At 43.2% G+C, this 14398-nt stretch overlaps 1 protein-coding gene across 1 annotated transcript in view; it reads left to right on the top strand.

The window, feature by feature from the left end:
* Positions 1-14398, top strand: part of CFAP299 (cilia and flagella associated protein 299) — a 223832-nt gene that overhangs the window by 118040 nt on the left and 91394 nt on the right. The window lies entirely within an intron of this gene.

The following is a 14398-nucleotide window of genomic DNA, read 5'->3' as shown; positions in this document are numbered from 1 at the left end:
AATGTACCTTTTTTTTCAGTTTATATCTCCTTTTTCTGTGAGGTACATAGGTTCTATTCAATACCTGGTAGGGTTCTTTCTCTGAACACTCCGTTACCTCCTTTTTTGATTCCATTATGGGTCTGGTGCAAGGGGTATGAGAAGGTCATGATGCCGGCAAAAAAAGCAGAAATGCCATGCTTGTGGAAACCAGTGATGGCCAGTTTTCAGGGCTGGGAATCGAAGCAGAAGCACCCAGAGTTGCCTTCTCCTGCCCCAGGGGTAGGCATGGGTGAGGATACCTGGAGCTGGCTGAAGTTCACCTCATCACTCTCCATGCTCTTGAAATAGGCCAGGTGTAGCGCAACAGCTGACCTGCAACCAGTATATGTCTCTGATCTATTTGTGGAAAAACTGCCTAAGATTACTGAACGTAATTTTCTCTGAAAAGTATCAGTGAGGATTCAGTTTACATATTCTTTATGAAACAACCACTGTGTTGTTTGGAAACCACTGGTCCTTTAGGTATTTTCTTTTGAAAACTCTGGGACAAGGATGTTATTCAACATGTGGATGAGGTTAAAATAACTTAATGACACTGTAAACTGCAGTCATTTGGTGGTCAGAAATGCAAGAATGATTGATTACTTAGAAGTAGCATCAGGTGTGTGTGGGATGAAGTCTCTGTGCATTAAGCTTATGTTGAGACTAATTTTCAGATCTAGGGTATTATTGATGCTGAGGTGTCTGCACTGGTTTCTGTTGTTCACGATGAGAAATATATTTTTGTGCATTACTAGAATTCTAACCTCTATGTATGCTTGTAGTGTTTCATAAATTCTCTGGTCTTAAACACAGTAATTAATGACACAAGCTACGGTCACTGTGTTTAGATGCACACAGTTTCCTGTACTCCAGTAGTGCAGCTAGTTTGTGGAGACAAAAGAAGTGCACATAAATTGCCTTTTATTACCAGCTTGTCCTGTTTATTTTCACATGAAAAGGTTAGGGCAGCTGAAATAAGTGCTTCAGGGAGAAAAAGCCTATCTCCATTGAGTCCCCGAGTTATTCCCCACATCCCACTTATCCTCTGCAGTGCCATAAGATTTTTCCATTTTGAAAAGCTGCTCAAGTTTTGCACTCAGCGGCCCCAAACGACAATAATTTTGGTTCTGGCTGTCACTTGATATTGCAAATGCGGTGTGCTTACGGTGGAGCTCAGGAAGTCGCACATGGAGCGCATTCTTTGGAATCCTCTTTGTTTTATCATTGCAGACCAACCCACAAAGATTTGTATTATTGCACCTGAATAAATAGTGCTCTGCACTTCACCCATTGAGGTCAGTGCACATGGCTTGCAAGGGGGCCATTCTTGGGTTCTTTCCCTGCTGCTCCTGCTGAATAACAAGAGCCTCGGCACCCATACCATCTGACCAAATGTCACAAAGTGCGTGTTTTTGATACTTATCTTGAAAGGCCAGCTGCTGGCCACCGGTAGTTTTTTATGCAGCAATATTTTTCTAGCAAGCAGGAACAGCATTCATCTACACAGTTCACAGTTACAACTACCAGCATAGTTTTAGCAGTGTAGACTTGCCAAATTCTCTAAATATTTTAATTTCATTGTAATGCATAATAACAGGTGTACAGTGTAGTTGCCAGTTTCTGCTTGCTGGCTGGGAGACTAAACTATCCTTTGCAAAATGAGAATGATATTTAATTGGTATTTTAAGTTAGAAATGGCTAATAGCAAGTGCACAAGCTTCAACTCATAACAGTTTTAGTTTTGTTGCTGTCATTTCCATGTGGCCAAAAGACAGAGGAAAATGCCTTGCTTGGGAGTTATTCTCAGATGCCTAGAATGATAAGAAATGTGTTATTTCAGAAATATGTTTTCCATATAAATCCTAATGTCTTGACTACAAATCTCTTTCTTTTTTTTATTTTTCAACTTTTTTTTTTCTTCTGGAGTAACTTACTATTTGGGTGAAAAACACTCCTTGTCTAGTTCTACTATGGCTGCTCTGCAAATACATTCTTTAATTTAGAAGTCTGAGCAGACACAAAAGCCAGATTTCCATGGTCTTGGCTGTGGAGCCTCTTGGGACTTACATGATTTGACTACTGCTGAGCTGAAGTCTGATTTAGGAGCCAAACTTTTTTTTTTTTCTTCCTCACTGTTCTCATGGAGACCAGACATTTGTACTAGGTAGGATATATTGCCAAAATATGAAATTGCACCTCCTGGGCACTAGTATTGTGGAAGAAGTTGTGGAAGAATATCAAAATCGCTGACCTTCAACCAGGTCAAGTGCTTGTGTGTAGACAGTAAGATGTTATTGTAAACATATTCTCAGACCTATACCTTACTGTTTATAGGTTTGGTCTAGCAGAAGAGGATATGGTAGCTACAAGAGGAAGGGGAGGCATCGTCCCTTACCTTGGGTCAGTCTTAGTTCCTCTGAGACAAATGAATTTTTTTGTGATGTCTCTGTGGGATAAAAACATTCTCGGTAATGGTCCTTCAAAGGAACAGTATGGGTTTCCTCAGGCACCTGCTGCATGCTGGCATGGGCTGGAAATGGCCTCCCACATGTTAACAAGCCTGCAGCTAAGTGTCAGTCAGTTTGTTTGGACTTCTTAAATAACTGCATAAAGTGCAGCCCAAGAGAACCTAATCTCAAACTCTGACCACTTCTTGCAGGGTGATCACAGGGCTTACGTGCTAGTACTTTTCCTTACAAACTGCATGTCTTCCTGGTTCTGCCTCACTCTCGTGATGTAGCTTTTGGGTTTATTTATTTAAGACTTGTTGAATATCATGAGTTGGTTTTATTTATGTCTTTATTTAAGACTTGTTGAATATCACAAATTTTTTAGGCATAAGCAAAATCCTAAAGGATTTCATGGTCACCAAGTAAAAAGCAGAGAGCTCATTAACATGGAAAGATTTGTTCAGCAGAGCCCAGAATTCTGGTAAACAGATTGCTGCAGCCCAGCAGCAGAATGATTTATCTTCCTGCATTGATTGTCAATGGCAAGACTTGGGACGTGCAGCCCTGTTGTTTTCAGTGATGATCTCACTAATATGAAACCTCTGAAGGAGAGCAATGTAGCCTCCAAATCCGCACTTGCAATCGTGACTGGTGGTACACAGTGAAGACCTTTTATAGTGCCAAAGTTGTTATACTGCAAGGTACAGGAGACTGTTCTCATGCTGTGGGACAGATTTTGAATTCCTGAGCCCAGGTTGAGCTCTCACTGAAGTTACTGCAGCTTTTGCTGGAGGGAGGAATTCGTTTTGGTCCTATGTTTCTCTCTGAGAATTATCTTTGAAGCCTGTTTCTTTCTGGAATGCTGTAGGTCATCTCCTTTTGCTGCATGCTGGAAATAAAATCGATCTGCAAGAACAGCAGACTTTACCCAATCGCTTTTAATGAGCAGCTCTTTAAAGCTGCCACATAGTCTACATGAAAATTGTATTTACCTGGCTATTTAGATCAGGCTAAACCTGTTAGCGCAAGTGAGCCTGCCCATATGATCTGTGCATGCAGATGCACACTGGTGATGCAGGTACCTGTCCAGCTGGATGTTACTGTTCACTTCTGAGAAGGATTTCCAGTCAGGATAACCATACGCACAGTTTTGGAGTTCGGGTTTGTGCACACATTTTTCAGCCACATATCGGATTAAAATCTGCAGATATATTTAAAACTGGAAGCTGTTGCCCGGAAGCTATGCTGATTTATATTGTCTGAGGATGTGGTTCCCTTAGCCTGTTACTTGCCAAGGTGTGAGCTTTAGATTCCATTTTTTTAGCCTGAAGATATTGCTATCTTATGCTTTGGAGTAGCATGAACATAAGCATCTCCTCGATCAAAAATGCAGTTTAGAGTTTTCAGCAATTCTTTCACCAGAGGGAGAGTCCAGGATTTCTCTTGCATGTTCTCCAGCATTTGTACTTGTGTCTTTAATACTCAGTTTCTGAGAGCTCTTTCAGGTTTCCTGAATAATCCCTTTTATACGCAGTATTTCAGAATGAATGTGTTGGGAGCTGGACTGGAAACTGCAGTTAAGATTGTTTGGAAGCAAACATTAAAAAGGTGCTTGTGAAATGCGTGTGGTCAGCATTGCAGGTGGGTAGCATTGAGATTAAGTGATAGGACTTTTCTAAGGCTAAAGGGCAGCTTATTGTCCTGGCTTCTAACCTGCACATGTCCCAAAACAGGCAGACAACTCCACTCTGCAGGTGAGAACAGACCATTCGTATTGCCAGAACATCTGAAGAAATGCTTGCTGAAAATGTCACTGATCTGTCGTAGAGGTCAGGGAAGTCTGACAGAGGGGTTAATGGCTCTGAATATCTTGCAGGCATATCTAGGGAGTTTGTACTTGGTGTTGGTATTTCTTCAACAAAACATGGGACTTTACGTTTAATAGCTAGGGATAATGCTTTTGTTTACATAGCATAGTATTTCATCAAATGCTAAATTCCTTAAAATAAAAAAGTAAAAACTACAGGTTTAAAGATGCTTATGCTGGAATTCCTGGCTGAGGGGGAGTGAGAAAGGAGATTAATTTCTAGCAAGATGGCTGCCATCAGCTGTAAATTAAGAAGGGTTTGGACTGTTTGGTCTCATTGCTCACTTAGGAACCCGGAGAGGCAGTAAGTTCTTCCCGAGAGTCTGAAACTCTCTCCATCTGCAGGGCAGGGCTCACTTGCAGCCTCACTGAGGGGACACCACACTGTGAGCTGCGTGAGGTCCAACACTCCATTGTCCAATCTGTATCCCTCTCTTGTAGCCCTTGGGATTCCTCATCTGGCAGGTTATCACTTCATGTCATGTCTGGTGTGAAGGGAAAGGAAAAAAATGCTCATCTAGCGCTAGCAGCACTCAGTTCCTCTGGAAGCAGGAGGAGTGTGTAAACCAGAGCGCTGAGCATTATGTGGTGTTTTACTGAGCTCCCCTTTCCTCTGTCCATCCTCTTTTGACAGTACACAAACCCCCAGGCACTGTATCTTTGACTCACCTCAACACGAGCAATCGGGTTTTATAGTGAGCAGCCTTATGTCGGATAATATGAAGTTTACTGAAAGGGACAATGTGCCATGCTTTGCATCATCTCTGAGCAGTTCTTGCAGATTTTTCTCATTACAGTCCAAAGGGGAGGGGAGAAAACTTGCTGTGTAGTGGCTAACATGTCTGTATACTCGCAGTAAGCCTCTCTTGGGTGTGAACTTGGGTGCAGATTGCGAAGTAGACTTTTTTCTGGAGTGCCCATCTGAATATGCAACATGCTTCTGCTTGCTGCCTATTTTGAAGCTTAATTTAGTTTTGAGAGGTTTAAGTGGTGGGATTCATTAAGTGCAAATGGTAGCTTACAGTTTACCTTCAATTACTTAGAAGTTTCTTGTTGAAATCCTTTCTCTTAAAGAATTATATAAACTGTTGCTGAGACAAACAGGTGGTATCAGATTGAATGATGTTTACTGTTGGAAAGACATAATTTACACAATTGTTTAAGGAATTTGTAAACTATACTGTGTTTACACATCATGCATAGGGAACTTGTACCAAAAAAAGAAAGAAAAAAAGCACAATAAAATACACAGATCATGTTACAATCCACCATCTCAAATCAAATGAAACTGTTTTGTAATCGAGTAATTATCCCTGGTGAGTTTGCAGCCATGAAGGCTGCTGTGGTTTTGAACATCTGGCAGCTCTGCAGGCTTTGGGGTGATGGCAGGAAGAGTAGAGACTTGCAAGGTGGGGAGATGAGTCTGGGAGGGCAGAAGGGATGTGTTAGAGCTTGAGATTGTAAAACCTCAGACTTGGTTTACCTGTTCGGTCACAGGTATCACTTGTTAACTTGGGCAAACCACTTAAAGCTCTTTAAAACTTTAAATCTTTAAAATTGTGTTACTTCCAAGCTTAGTAAGCCCCCCTTGTGTGATTTTCCCTAGGTGTCAGGGAGCAGCAGAAGTTGAAAGAATTTCTGCCAAGGCAAGGAGCCTGGAGCTGGGGCTGGCAGCACAGCAGGCAGGGCAGGGAAGGGACCTCACCAGCTGGGTCTCCCAATACCTGAGCAAGAGCAGCGGTGCAGGTCTGGTGATGATAACCAGGGTCAGCCACAAGCCCGTGGTCACCAGAGCAGCTCACAGGGACGAGGTAGGTCTGAAGGTCAGTAGTAGGGTACTGGGCCAAGCACCGCGCAAATGCAAGCATAGCCTGGGCCAGGGCATGGCCTGAGTTTCTGGGGCCGTTGAACAGAAGATGAGTGGAGTGCCAGGCATCTCTGTTCAAGGTGATGAGGATCTGTGGGTACCCTGACACTGGGCTCTTGGCTCACAAAGGTGGCTGCGTTCTGGGGATTTTCTGTTTTAATGCCCATTTAGGTTTTGGGGTTGGTTTTTTTTTTGTTGTTGGAGATCAGTGTAGAATCCTTTATTTTGGACTGTGTAGGTGCTTAGTCTCCCAGCAGGTGAGTGTGTTCAGCAACATGAATGAAATAACAAGGAAAACCAATTCCTCATTGATGGGGTTCCCAGGACTGCGTGCAAAGCAGAGAGCTTCCAAAGGAGGAAGATGCTGCTGGGGCTCTGTAGGCAGGAGGGAGATGCTGTGGCTCGGACAGGCCACTGGTACCTGCAGAGCATGTCTGAGTGCTTGGCTGCTTAATGCTGTATTATGGAGCTGTGAAACTCTGCAATCTTCCATCTTTACTGAAAGAGGTGTTTTTTGTGGAAATAAAGGTAAAATTCACTTTTTGATTAAGAGAGCATGAGACCTTCAGGTTCCGCATGCTGGCTTCTGTTAGCAGCACGTGCTGGGGAAGCTGCACTGGAGCTGAGTGCAGTCTGAATACTGGCTGCATTCCTGTGCCCAGGGCAAGGGCTCCTGATTCCAAGATCTATGGAAACTCAGGGAACAGTTGGCCCGTTGTTTAGGTGTCTTCAGTCAATAGTGTATTTATAGATAAATAAGTATTGTGCTCATGTTCTTAAGAGGGAACTGATATGTAGAACTCTTACTAGGTGTGTGATTTATTACATGTTCCTGTGTGTATGTATGTGTCTGTCCTGTATGTAAAAATCCCCTAGAGGTTTGCTGAGGGAAGTTTTCTTTCCCCTTGGTTACAATGGCAGTACATCTATACAGTGGCCTCTGTACATAGGTGGCCTGGGCTTTGTCTTGGACTTTGGCCCTATTATCATGTCTTTGCAGTTAGTGTGCTCTGCACGTTCTTTTCACCTGTCATTCCTGAGCTGTGGCTTTCTCTGTGCATTGACACAGGTAAAGTTCTCTTTCCGACCTGTGTATCGTACCTTGGTCACTCCAGCATCCTTTCCCCTGTACCAATGTTCAGTTAAAGATGCGTGCAAAAGCCTGTTATCTTACATCTGCCCCTATATCCTGCCTTCCTCTGGTGGTCGATACTAGTGAGACTTATTTTGACTTTCAGGATCACTACGTCCCCAGTCATATCCAATTACCTTTGTCAGTTTTCTGGCAGGCACAGCCTTTCTGATACCTCTTTGCTCCTTACAAAGTGCAGTGACTTCTGTTGGTTAGGAGCTCTCCATGGATGCTATGGCAACACAAAGACATAGTGGAAGCTTTGCCCTGGCAAATTTTATTTTTCCTGATATGTCTAATAACAGATGTATAAAAACTTACTATATTGGCCCTGAAATTGGGGCAAATACACACAAATATACTATGTTTCCACCTGAATATTGCCTATATGCATGCAGGACTAGTCATCACTGCTTTGACTGACCGTCAGTGGCTACTTTATTCATGTGTTTGTAGGCTTTAACACTGGCTTTTGGTTCCCACCGCATATGAAGATCTAGGACAGAAAAGCAACCTGTCCCTTGAGCCAGCAGTAATGCCCAGTCTCTGACTAGAAGGACATGGTTTAGTGATGGACTTGGCAGTTCTGGGTTAACAGTTGGACCTGATGATCTTAAAAGTCTTTTCCAACCTGTGTGATTCTATGAGCGGTGTTAATACTGCAGGCCACAGAGCACATGGTTTAAAGTACATGGGTACTTTCCAAAGGAGCTGCGGTTCCCAGGTTGCTCTCGCTTTTCTCAGAAAGCCTTTCTGTGATCTGACAGGCCCCCTTGAGATGTCCTCAGAGTATGTCTGGCATTGCCACTCCCAGCTGACAGCTGTGTGAATTTCTGCTTTGCATCTTCATTAATCTAAACTCACTTGGAATGAAAGGCAATGATGTTAATTGACCTGCTGCTGAGAAGTTTCCCTGGCACAGTAGATAGTCTTTTCTCCTCCTGAGATACCTTGTTTTCCTTTGAATTAGTATGAAAGCACTGGATACCTTTAAACAGTCTTCATCAAAAATAGGATTTTATTTTGTATGAGTTCTGGTGTAGCTGTATTTTTATATGTGAGCTTCTAGTAGACAAAAAAGCTGCAAAACCCTGATCTTCAAGGAGATATCCTGATGTGAGCCAGGGCAGAGAGGGAATGAGAGGCCAGGTCTGACAGTATATGACACAATGTGCTTTGTAATTTGGTTTTTATCATCGGCACTGCTGAGTGAAGAGAGTATCCTGTTGAAATCCACTATATGGGAGATGTTTTGCTAGCAGGTTTTGAGACATCTGCCAGGGTTGATTTAAATGCATATCTAGGGATAACTTTGCCAGAAAATGTGCGCTTTCCAAAAGCAGCAAGGGCAGTTGAACAGAACATGGGGACAGCTGTCTCAGGTTCTTTTCTGGAACCAAAGACCAAGAGCAAAAAAGTGACCATTGTCACTGAAATCAGATGTGCCTACTATGAAAAGCAGTAGATTCTTCAGCCTGAAGGTGCCCCCTGATCAACATTTCTAGAACTTCAGCTTGAAAAATTGATTTGGCTTGAAAATTGCTACACTTAAAGTGAATTATATGTTTTGAAATGCTCATGTTACAGACTATTAAAAATAATCACTCAACTTTCAAATGCTGGCTTTGATCTAATCCTACTTTGTCTTCCCTTATCTAAAGACAAGGGCTTGTTATTCTGAATTTACATCCTTAAAAGCTTACAAATCTGCTGTATGTTTTACGAACTTACTGTAATTGAGGAGAGTTGCTAATTTACTTCTTGTGTGTATGTGGACTTCAGCTCTGCTGTCACCAACTGCAGTAATTCAGGGATCCATCTTGATCCCATTAATTTCAATTGAAGATTGAGTTTCCATGTTGATCTTTTATTTTTTAACTAGAAATAGGGCTAGAAAAATTTTGAAAATTGCTTTTAATTGGCTGGATACGCTTCAGAAAGAATGTAGCTGCACTCTGGAAAAGCAGAGCTTTCCCTTTAGCCCCAGCCACTACAGACCCAAGTGCTTGGGGTCAGGGAGATTTCAGCATTAGTCTCTCATCTATAAATGCGGATTGTGTTATGATTGTGGCTTCCCTATTGATGATCACAGATATTGATGATGGTGGAGAAAACATTACCTGGTCTTTATAACATGAAGCCAGCACGTGGTCTGAACATGCTGGAAATACCCTTGGTCTCCCCTGGTCTCCTTGGGTGGTATGCTGTGAATGCATCTTTTGAACTAGGCATCTCAATGGCTGCACCAAAACTGGAGGACCTGGGGTTGAATCTGAAGTTCCAGTCTAGGTCAGTTCCCAGGTATGTGTAGCCTCTGCTTTGAGGTGTGACCACAGCACTCCCCAGCCTGTTTCCACCCTGTCTTAAGGGGAGGCAGCTGTGGTTGCGTGGGTTGGAGAGCAGGCATGCCGCACACAGCCCCAGGCCCTGAGCTGCATTGTTTGGGAACAGAGCAATAAGATTCCCGGCATCAGCCTCTGTGCTCTGTCAGGCTGTATGTGGCCAGAGTTGGTGAGATGGTGCAGGAGGTGGTGGTGGCAGCATAGGGAACAGGAATATACTTCCCAGTGCATTCATGCACAGGTGTTGTCAGCCCTCCTGGCTCTGCCAGGTGCAGGGGGCAGTCTTCACAGAGCCTGGAGCCATGAAACTCAGCACTGCTGAGGGCTGCTGGAGGAGTGAGTGTGTGATGGTTTCGCTGGCGAGGACATGACTCCACAGGGGAAAGGCTGACATGGAGCTCAACCCCCAGGGCAGCCTGGGAGGTCAAACACGACAGCTTCTGATGGCTTAATTGCAGTTGCAGCTGGAGATGGTTATTTCCCTGCAGAAGCCAAGAGATTTAGTGGGCACCCATATGTCCCAGCTTCAGCAAGGCAGCTGCCCTGGAAGCACTCAGACTGTGGTTGACTCGGCCATGGGTTGGCCTGTCATACCCACCCATGTGTTTGTCCCGAGTCCCAGGGGGCTGGACCTGGTGGCCAAGGTGATTTCTCCCTAGTCCTTTTCTCAGTTTTTTAGTTGTCACTCAGGCTCAAGAGAAATCTTAACACCTAAGAATTTCAAAGGACTTAAAAATAGCCTTGGATTTACAGGCATACTGCTGCTTAAAATTCACACGCAAATATTACTGTCCTGGCTTTATCCCTGGGCACAGTGATGCACAGAGAGCTCAAGTGATTTCAAAGCCTGAAGCTGATGAAAAAGATGAGAATATAAACAATCTGCTGCCTGTTAGATAACACTGTAATCCAACAGAAGTACAGTTCAGTGGAAAAGTAACTCCAAAGTCAGTCCTCTAAGGAAAAAAAGGCTACTGTTCTTTTTATTAAACATAAAAATTATACAGTCTGTCAGACCTTGTGCACAGTTCTAATGGTAAATAAGTTCATTGGTCCATGCATGCAAATAGTGTTTCCAGACAAGTTGAAGCAGTACAGTCTAGCAGATATGATATTTGGCTGGGAATTGGGAGACCAAGATTTTATTACTGGCTTGTTTGCTCAGCTGCTCTGTGATTTTTGGGGAAGTTGCTTCACAGGTTTGTGCTTCTGCTCCCCCTCCACCCTTTGCTTGTCTTATCAATGCAGTTGGTAAGCTCACTGGAGTAAAAACCATCTATTAGGATATATTTGTACATACATACATACATATAATATGCCTCAAATAAAATGAATGCCACTTTCCATACTATCTATTTAGAATGGTTTTGTTTTTAAAAAGCAATGCCAAAAGCCATTGCAGAGAGGCACCCAGGCTAGTTTAGATATTCTTGCTTAATAATCACGATGTCTGTAGAAACTGGTGATTTTGGAAGCGATCTCTGTTATTTAGACTGTACATGTAAAATGCCTGGACCCCTGAGTGCTTCACTGGGAGTGTGGGGACACACACACTGCAGCTCTCCATTATCTCCATTAGCATCACTTGCTAGTAATTTACCTGTTCCTATGGGAGAGCTTCCTATGGATGAGCACAGCCATCACCTCATCCCTCTCTCCATATTCCCCCCAGCATTGCATCGCTGCTGTGGCTGGCCCCAAAGCTGTCAGTTAAATGTACTCTGTCACTGGCAGATTGCTAATCCCTTTAGAGGAATAAAAAGAGGTACTTAGCTCTTGAAGCTGTGTGAGTTGTGTCTTTTGTCAGCCTCAGGAGAAGGAACCTTGCTGTTGGCCACAAAATGCCAAGTGGTATGCTATTACTTGTGGGCCTGTTTGATCAGCGTGGAGTTAAGCCAGGAAACATGAGATTTGCTGATACGGCTTCCTTTTGTCCACAAAAAACAATATGGTTAATGGAGTGAATAATTGTTAGCAGAAACCTCGATGTATAACGGTGTTGGTGGGCTCGAAAGCCTCTGTAATTCCAATATAGGCCTCCTCTCTTGCACCTTCTTTTTGGCTAGGCTGTGTTTTGGTGGGAGGTACACATTAAGTCCTACTGAGTTCCCCATGCACCCAGCCTGGGCTGCAGCTTTTTCAAGTCCATGATATGTAATGACAATAAACAGCATACTCATCTGTATGACACTGCTCTAATCAGTGTGGTTAAACCGGGCTGTCAGTTAGTGTGCCTGATACCTGCTGCCACTGGGGAGAAAACCTCTTCCCTTCTTGGTGTATGACCAGGATCTGTTTCCCTAAAGATGTGCCGTTCTGCAGCTGGAATGTATGTAGACAGACATAGCTGGTCTGCGATGTGCTGTGACAGAAGCACATCTAAGCAGGTGGGAAAAGGACATGCAGATGGAAATGGTTGTCTGTCTGTCTTCCTTATTCCTTACCATGCTCAGAACAAGCAGAGCTGCTCTTCTGCAGGAGGAGCACCATTGTGGGGAACTTGTGATCTGTTTCCTTGTGTTACATCTGTTGTTTTCTTAGCCTGAGTTTTATTCTAGCTTGCTAGCCCTTTTAATCTTTTTTTTTTTTTAATTTTTTCAGTCTAAGAAATCTGTTCTCATTCTTCCGGAGAGGCTTTCTGAACAGCAATCATTGTCCTCTTCAAAGTGCTCTGGTTTGCCAGTCAGAGCAGTCTGTTTTCACCAGGGGATATTGCGCTTCCCTGTGATTCACTTGTCTCGAGAGCCTGCAATTCTGAATCCTCCCTCTAACATCAGAGATCTTTCTTTCCTGTATTGACTGCCGCGGCATTAGTTGCTTCACGTAGCCCCTACGAAGTACGGCTGAGTTCATCTTGGGTTTGGATGTGTTACTGACCACCAGCAGTGAGTCTCTGGAAGCTGAGAGCCTGCAGTAGAGCACAGCCAGAGCAATGTAGTAGAGCTGGAGATGCTTTAGCTGCTCTTTTGACTTGCTGTGGTTCTTGGCACGTTTACGTAGCAAACATGAAGCACAGATTTGGTGACTGAGACTGTAGCATTCCTTCTTTGCAAAGCAGATGCCTGTGTGTTCCTGTGGAGCAGCCCTCTTCTCTCCAGAAAAACTGGACTGGAGCACCCCAGAATACGGCCAGTGAGGCTTAATAAACTGCAGGGAGTTGTTATTGCTGATAAGTGCCATTCATTTTCAGATAGCAGCAAAGAAGGACCCTTTTTATAGTGATTTACCTGTCTTTTTGGCAGCGTTCCATACATAAAACAGAAAGTAGGTTGTATTTACTCTATTGTGCTGTAAGTGCTAGTAACGAGTTTTTCTTACCACTTTGTCTTCAGTTTCATGTTGCGAAAAATTAAATAGAAAAGTTTAGCCTGTTAGAGAAAATGTTTGTCCAAGCTCCCATGGCTGAGTGTAGAGCTTTCCTGGGAAATCTGCCCAGGGCTGTGACCACTGGGATTGGGGCACTTGTGGATCCTTGCAAAATCAAGCCTCAGGTGATATACATGCCCAAGATAGCACACTTGGTGTGTCGCTGCACTGAGATCCTGCTCCTCATACCAAGCATCAATTCAGAAAGTGTTAGATGTTTGGTAATGATGTAAACTAATTGAAATTATCCCAGGCAGTAAACCTCAATAGCATGCAACACTGTTTTAGAGCCAGCTGTGATATTTGATTACTTCTACAGAAGTTTTGGATCTTGAGCTTTCCTCAGATTCCAGTGCTGTGCATATTGAGGGGAAAAAATGTAATTGGAAGTGTGATTTATCAGCAATTTTAAACAATTTGACATCCCCAAAGACTTCATACTTTTTCAAAATTCTGTATTTGCAAGTACACGAAAGACTTTTCCAGATGTTTTTCTTCCCTTTAAGTTTAATTGATAATTGAAAAAATATTTTCATCTATCACAAATAATCGGCATACATGAATTACATGTCTAAAATACTCTGCATAAGTTCAAGATGTAGGATTATTTCTTCATGCCCCAGTGTATCGCCACGTATGCGGCAATGGGACAGAACACAGAGAGTGGCACAGATTTCCAGGAGAAAGCTCCCCCCATTTTTAACCCACAGTTGAACTGCAGGTGGGATTTTCAGCAAGTGAACGTCAGTCAAACTACAGGCTTATATTCTAGAGATGGACAAGTACTCTGGCTTGTATCTGGAATTAATTTTCTGTATGCAAAATTGCACCTGCAGAAGGGGAATCCAGTTCTCCCCTGACCCACTGTGCTGCTAGCTTTAGGAGTTTAACAAGATGAGTGACAAGTCTTTGAAAAGTTGCTGGGGCCCTGTTGGTAATTGTGCTCATTCAGAGCTCTTCATTTTTTTACCTCCCCTCTCCACTGAGAGCTATTGTGGAATAAGCATTGTTTTGCACTGATACAGTTTTTTGGGAGTGGTTTCTTCTGCCGTCACTCTGGCTGACAAAATGTTTTCCTGGCAACTGATTTACTTTTAGTATAATGTATGGCTGAGGCAGTGTGGGCCCTAACCTTTGCTTGCTCTTCCTCCAGTTTCATCCTGCTTGTTTGCTGACTTCTATGACTAAAAATCTCAAATTTTCTTTGCCCCCTTATCTCCCACCCCAGAAAGTTCCTGTGAATCATTCTGTTCACTTAGAAAAGTGAAATGCTCAAAGATTTTTTCAGTTAATAGCTTGGTGCAGGCTTGAGTAACTTGGTAACATGGAGTTTCACAATGATTTCCAAAA

Source organism: Falco rusticolus, chromosome 1 (genome assembly GCF_015220075.1).
Source record: "Falco rusticolus isolate bFalRus1 chromosome 1, bFalRus1.pri, whole genome shotgun sequence".
NCBI classification, from domain to species: domain Eukaryota; kingdom Metazoa; phylum Chordata; class Aves; order Falconiformes; family Falconidae; genus Falco; species Falco rusticolus.
The sequence above is the reverse complement of the archived record's forward strand: the minus strand, read 5'-3'. Positions and strand labels throughout refer to the sequence as shown.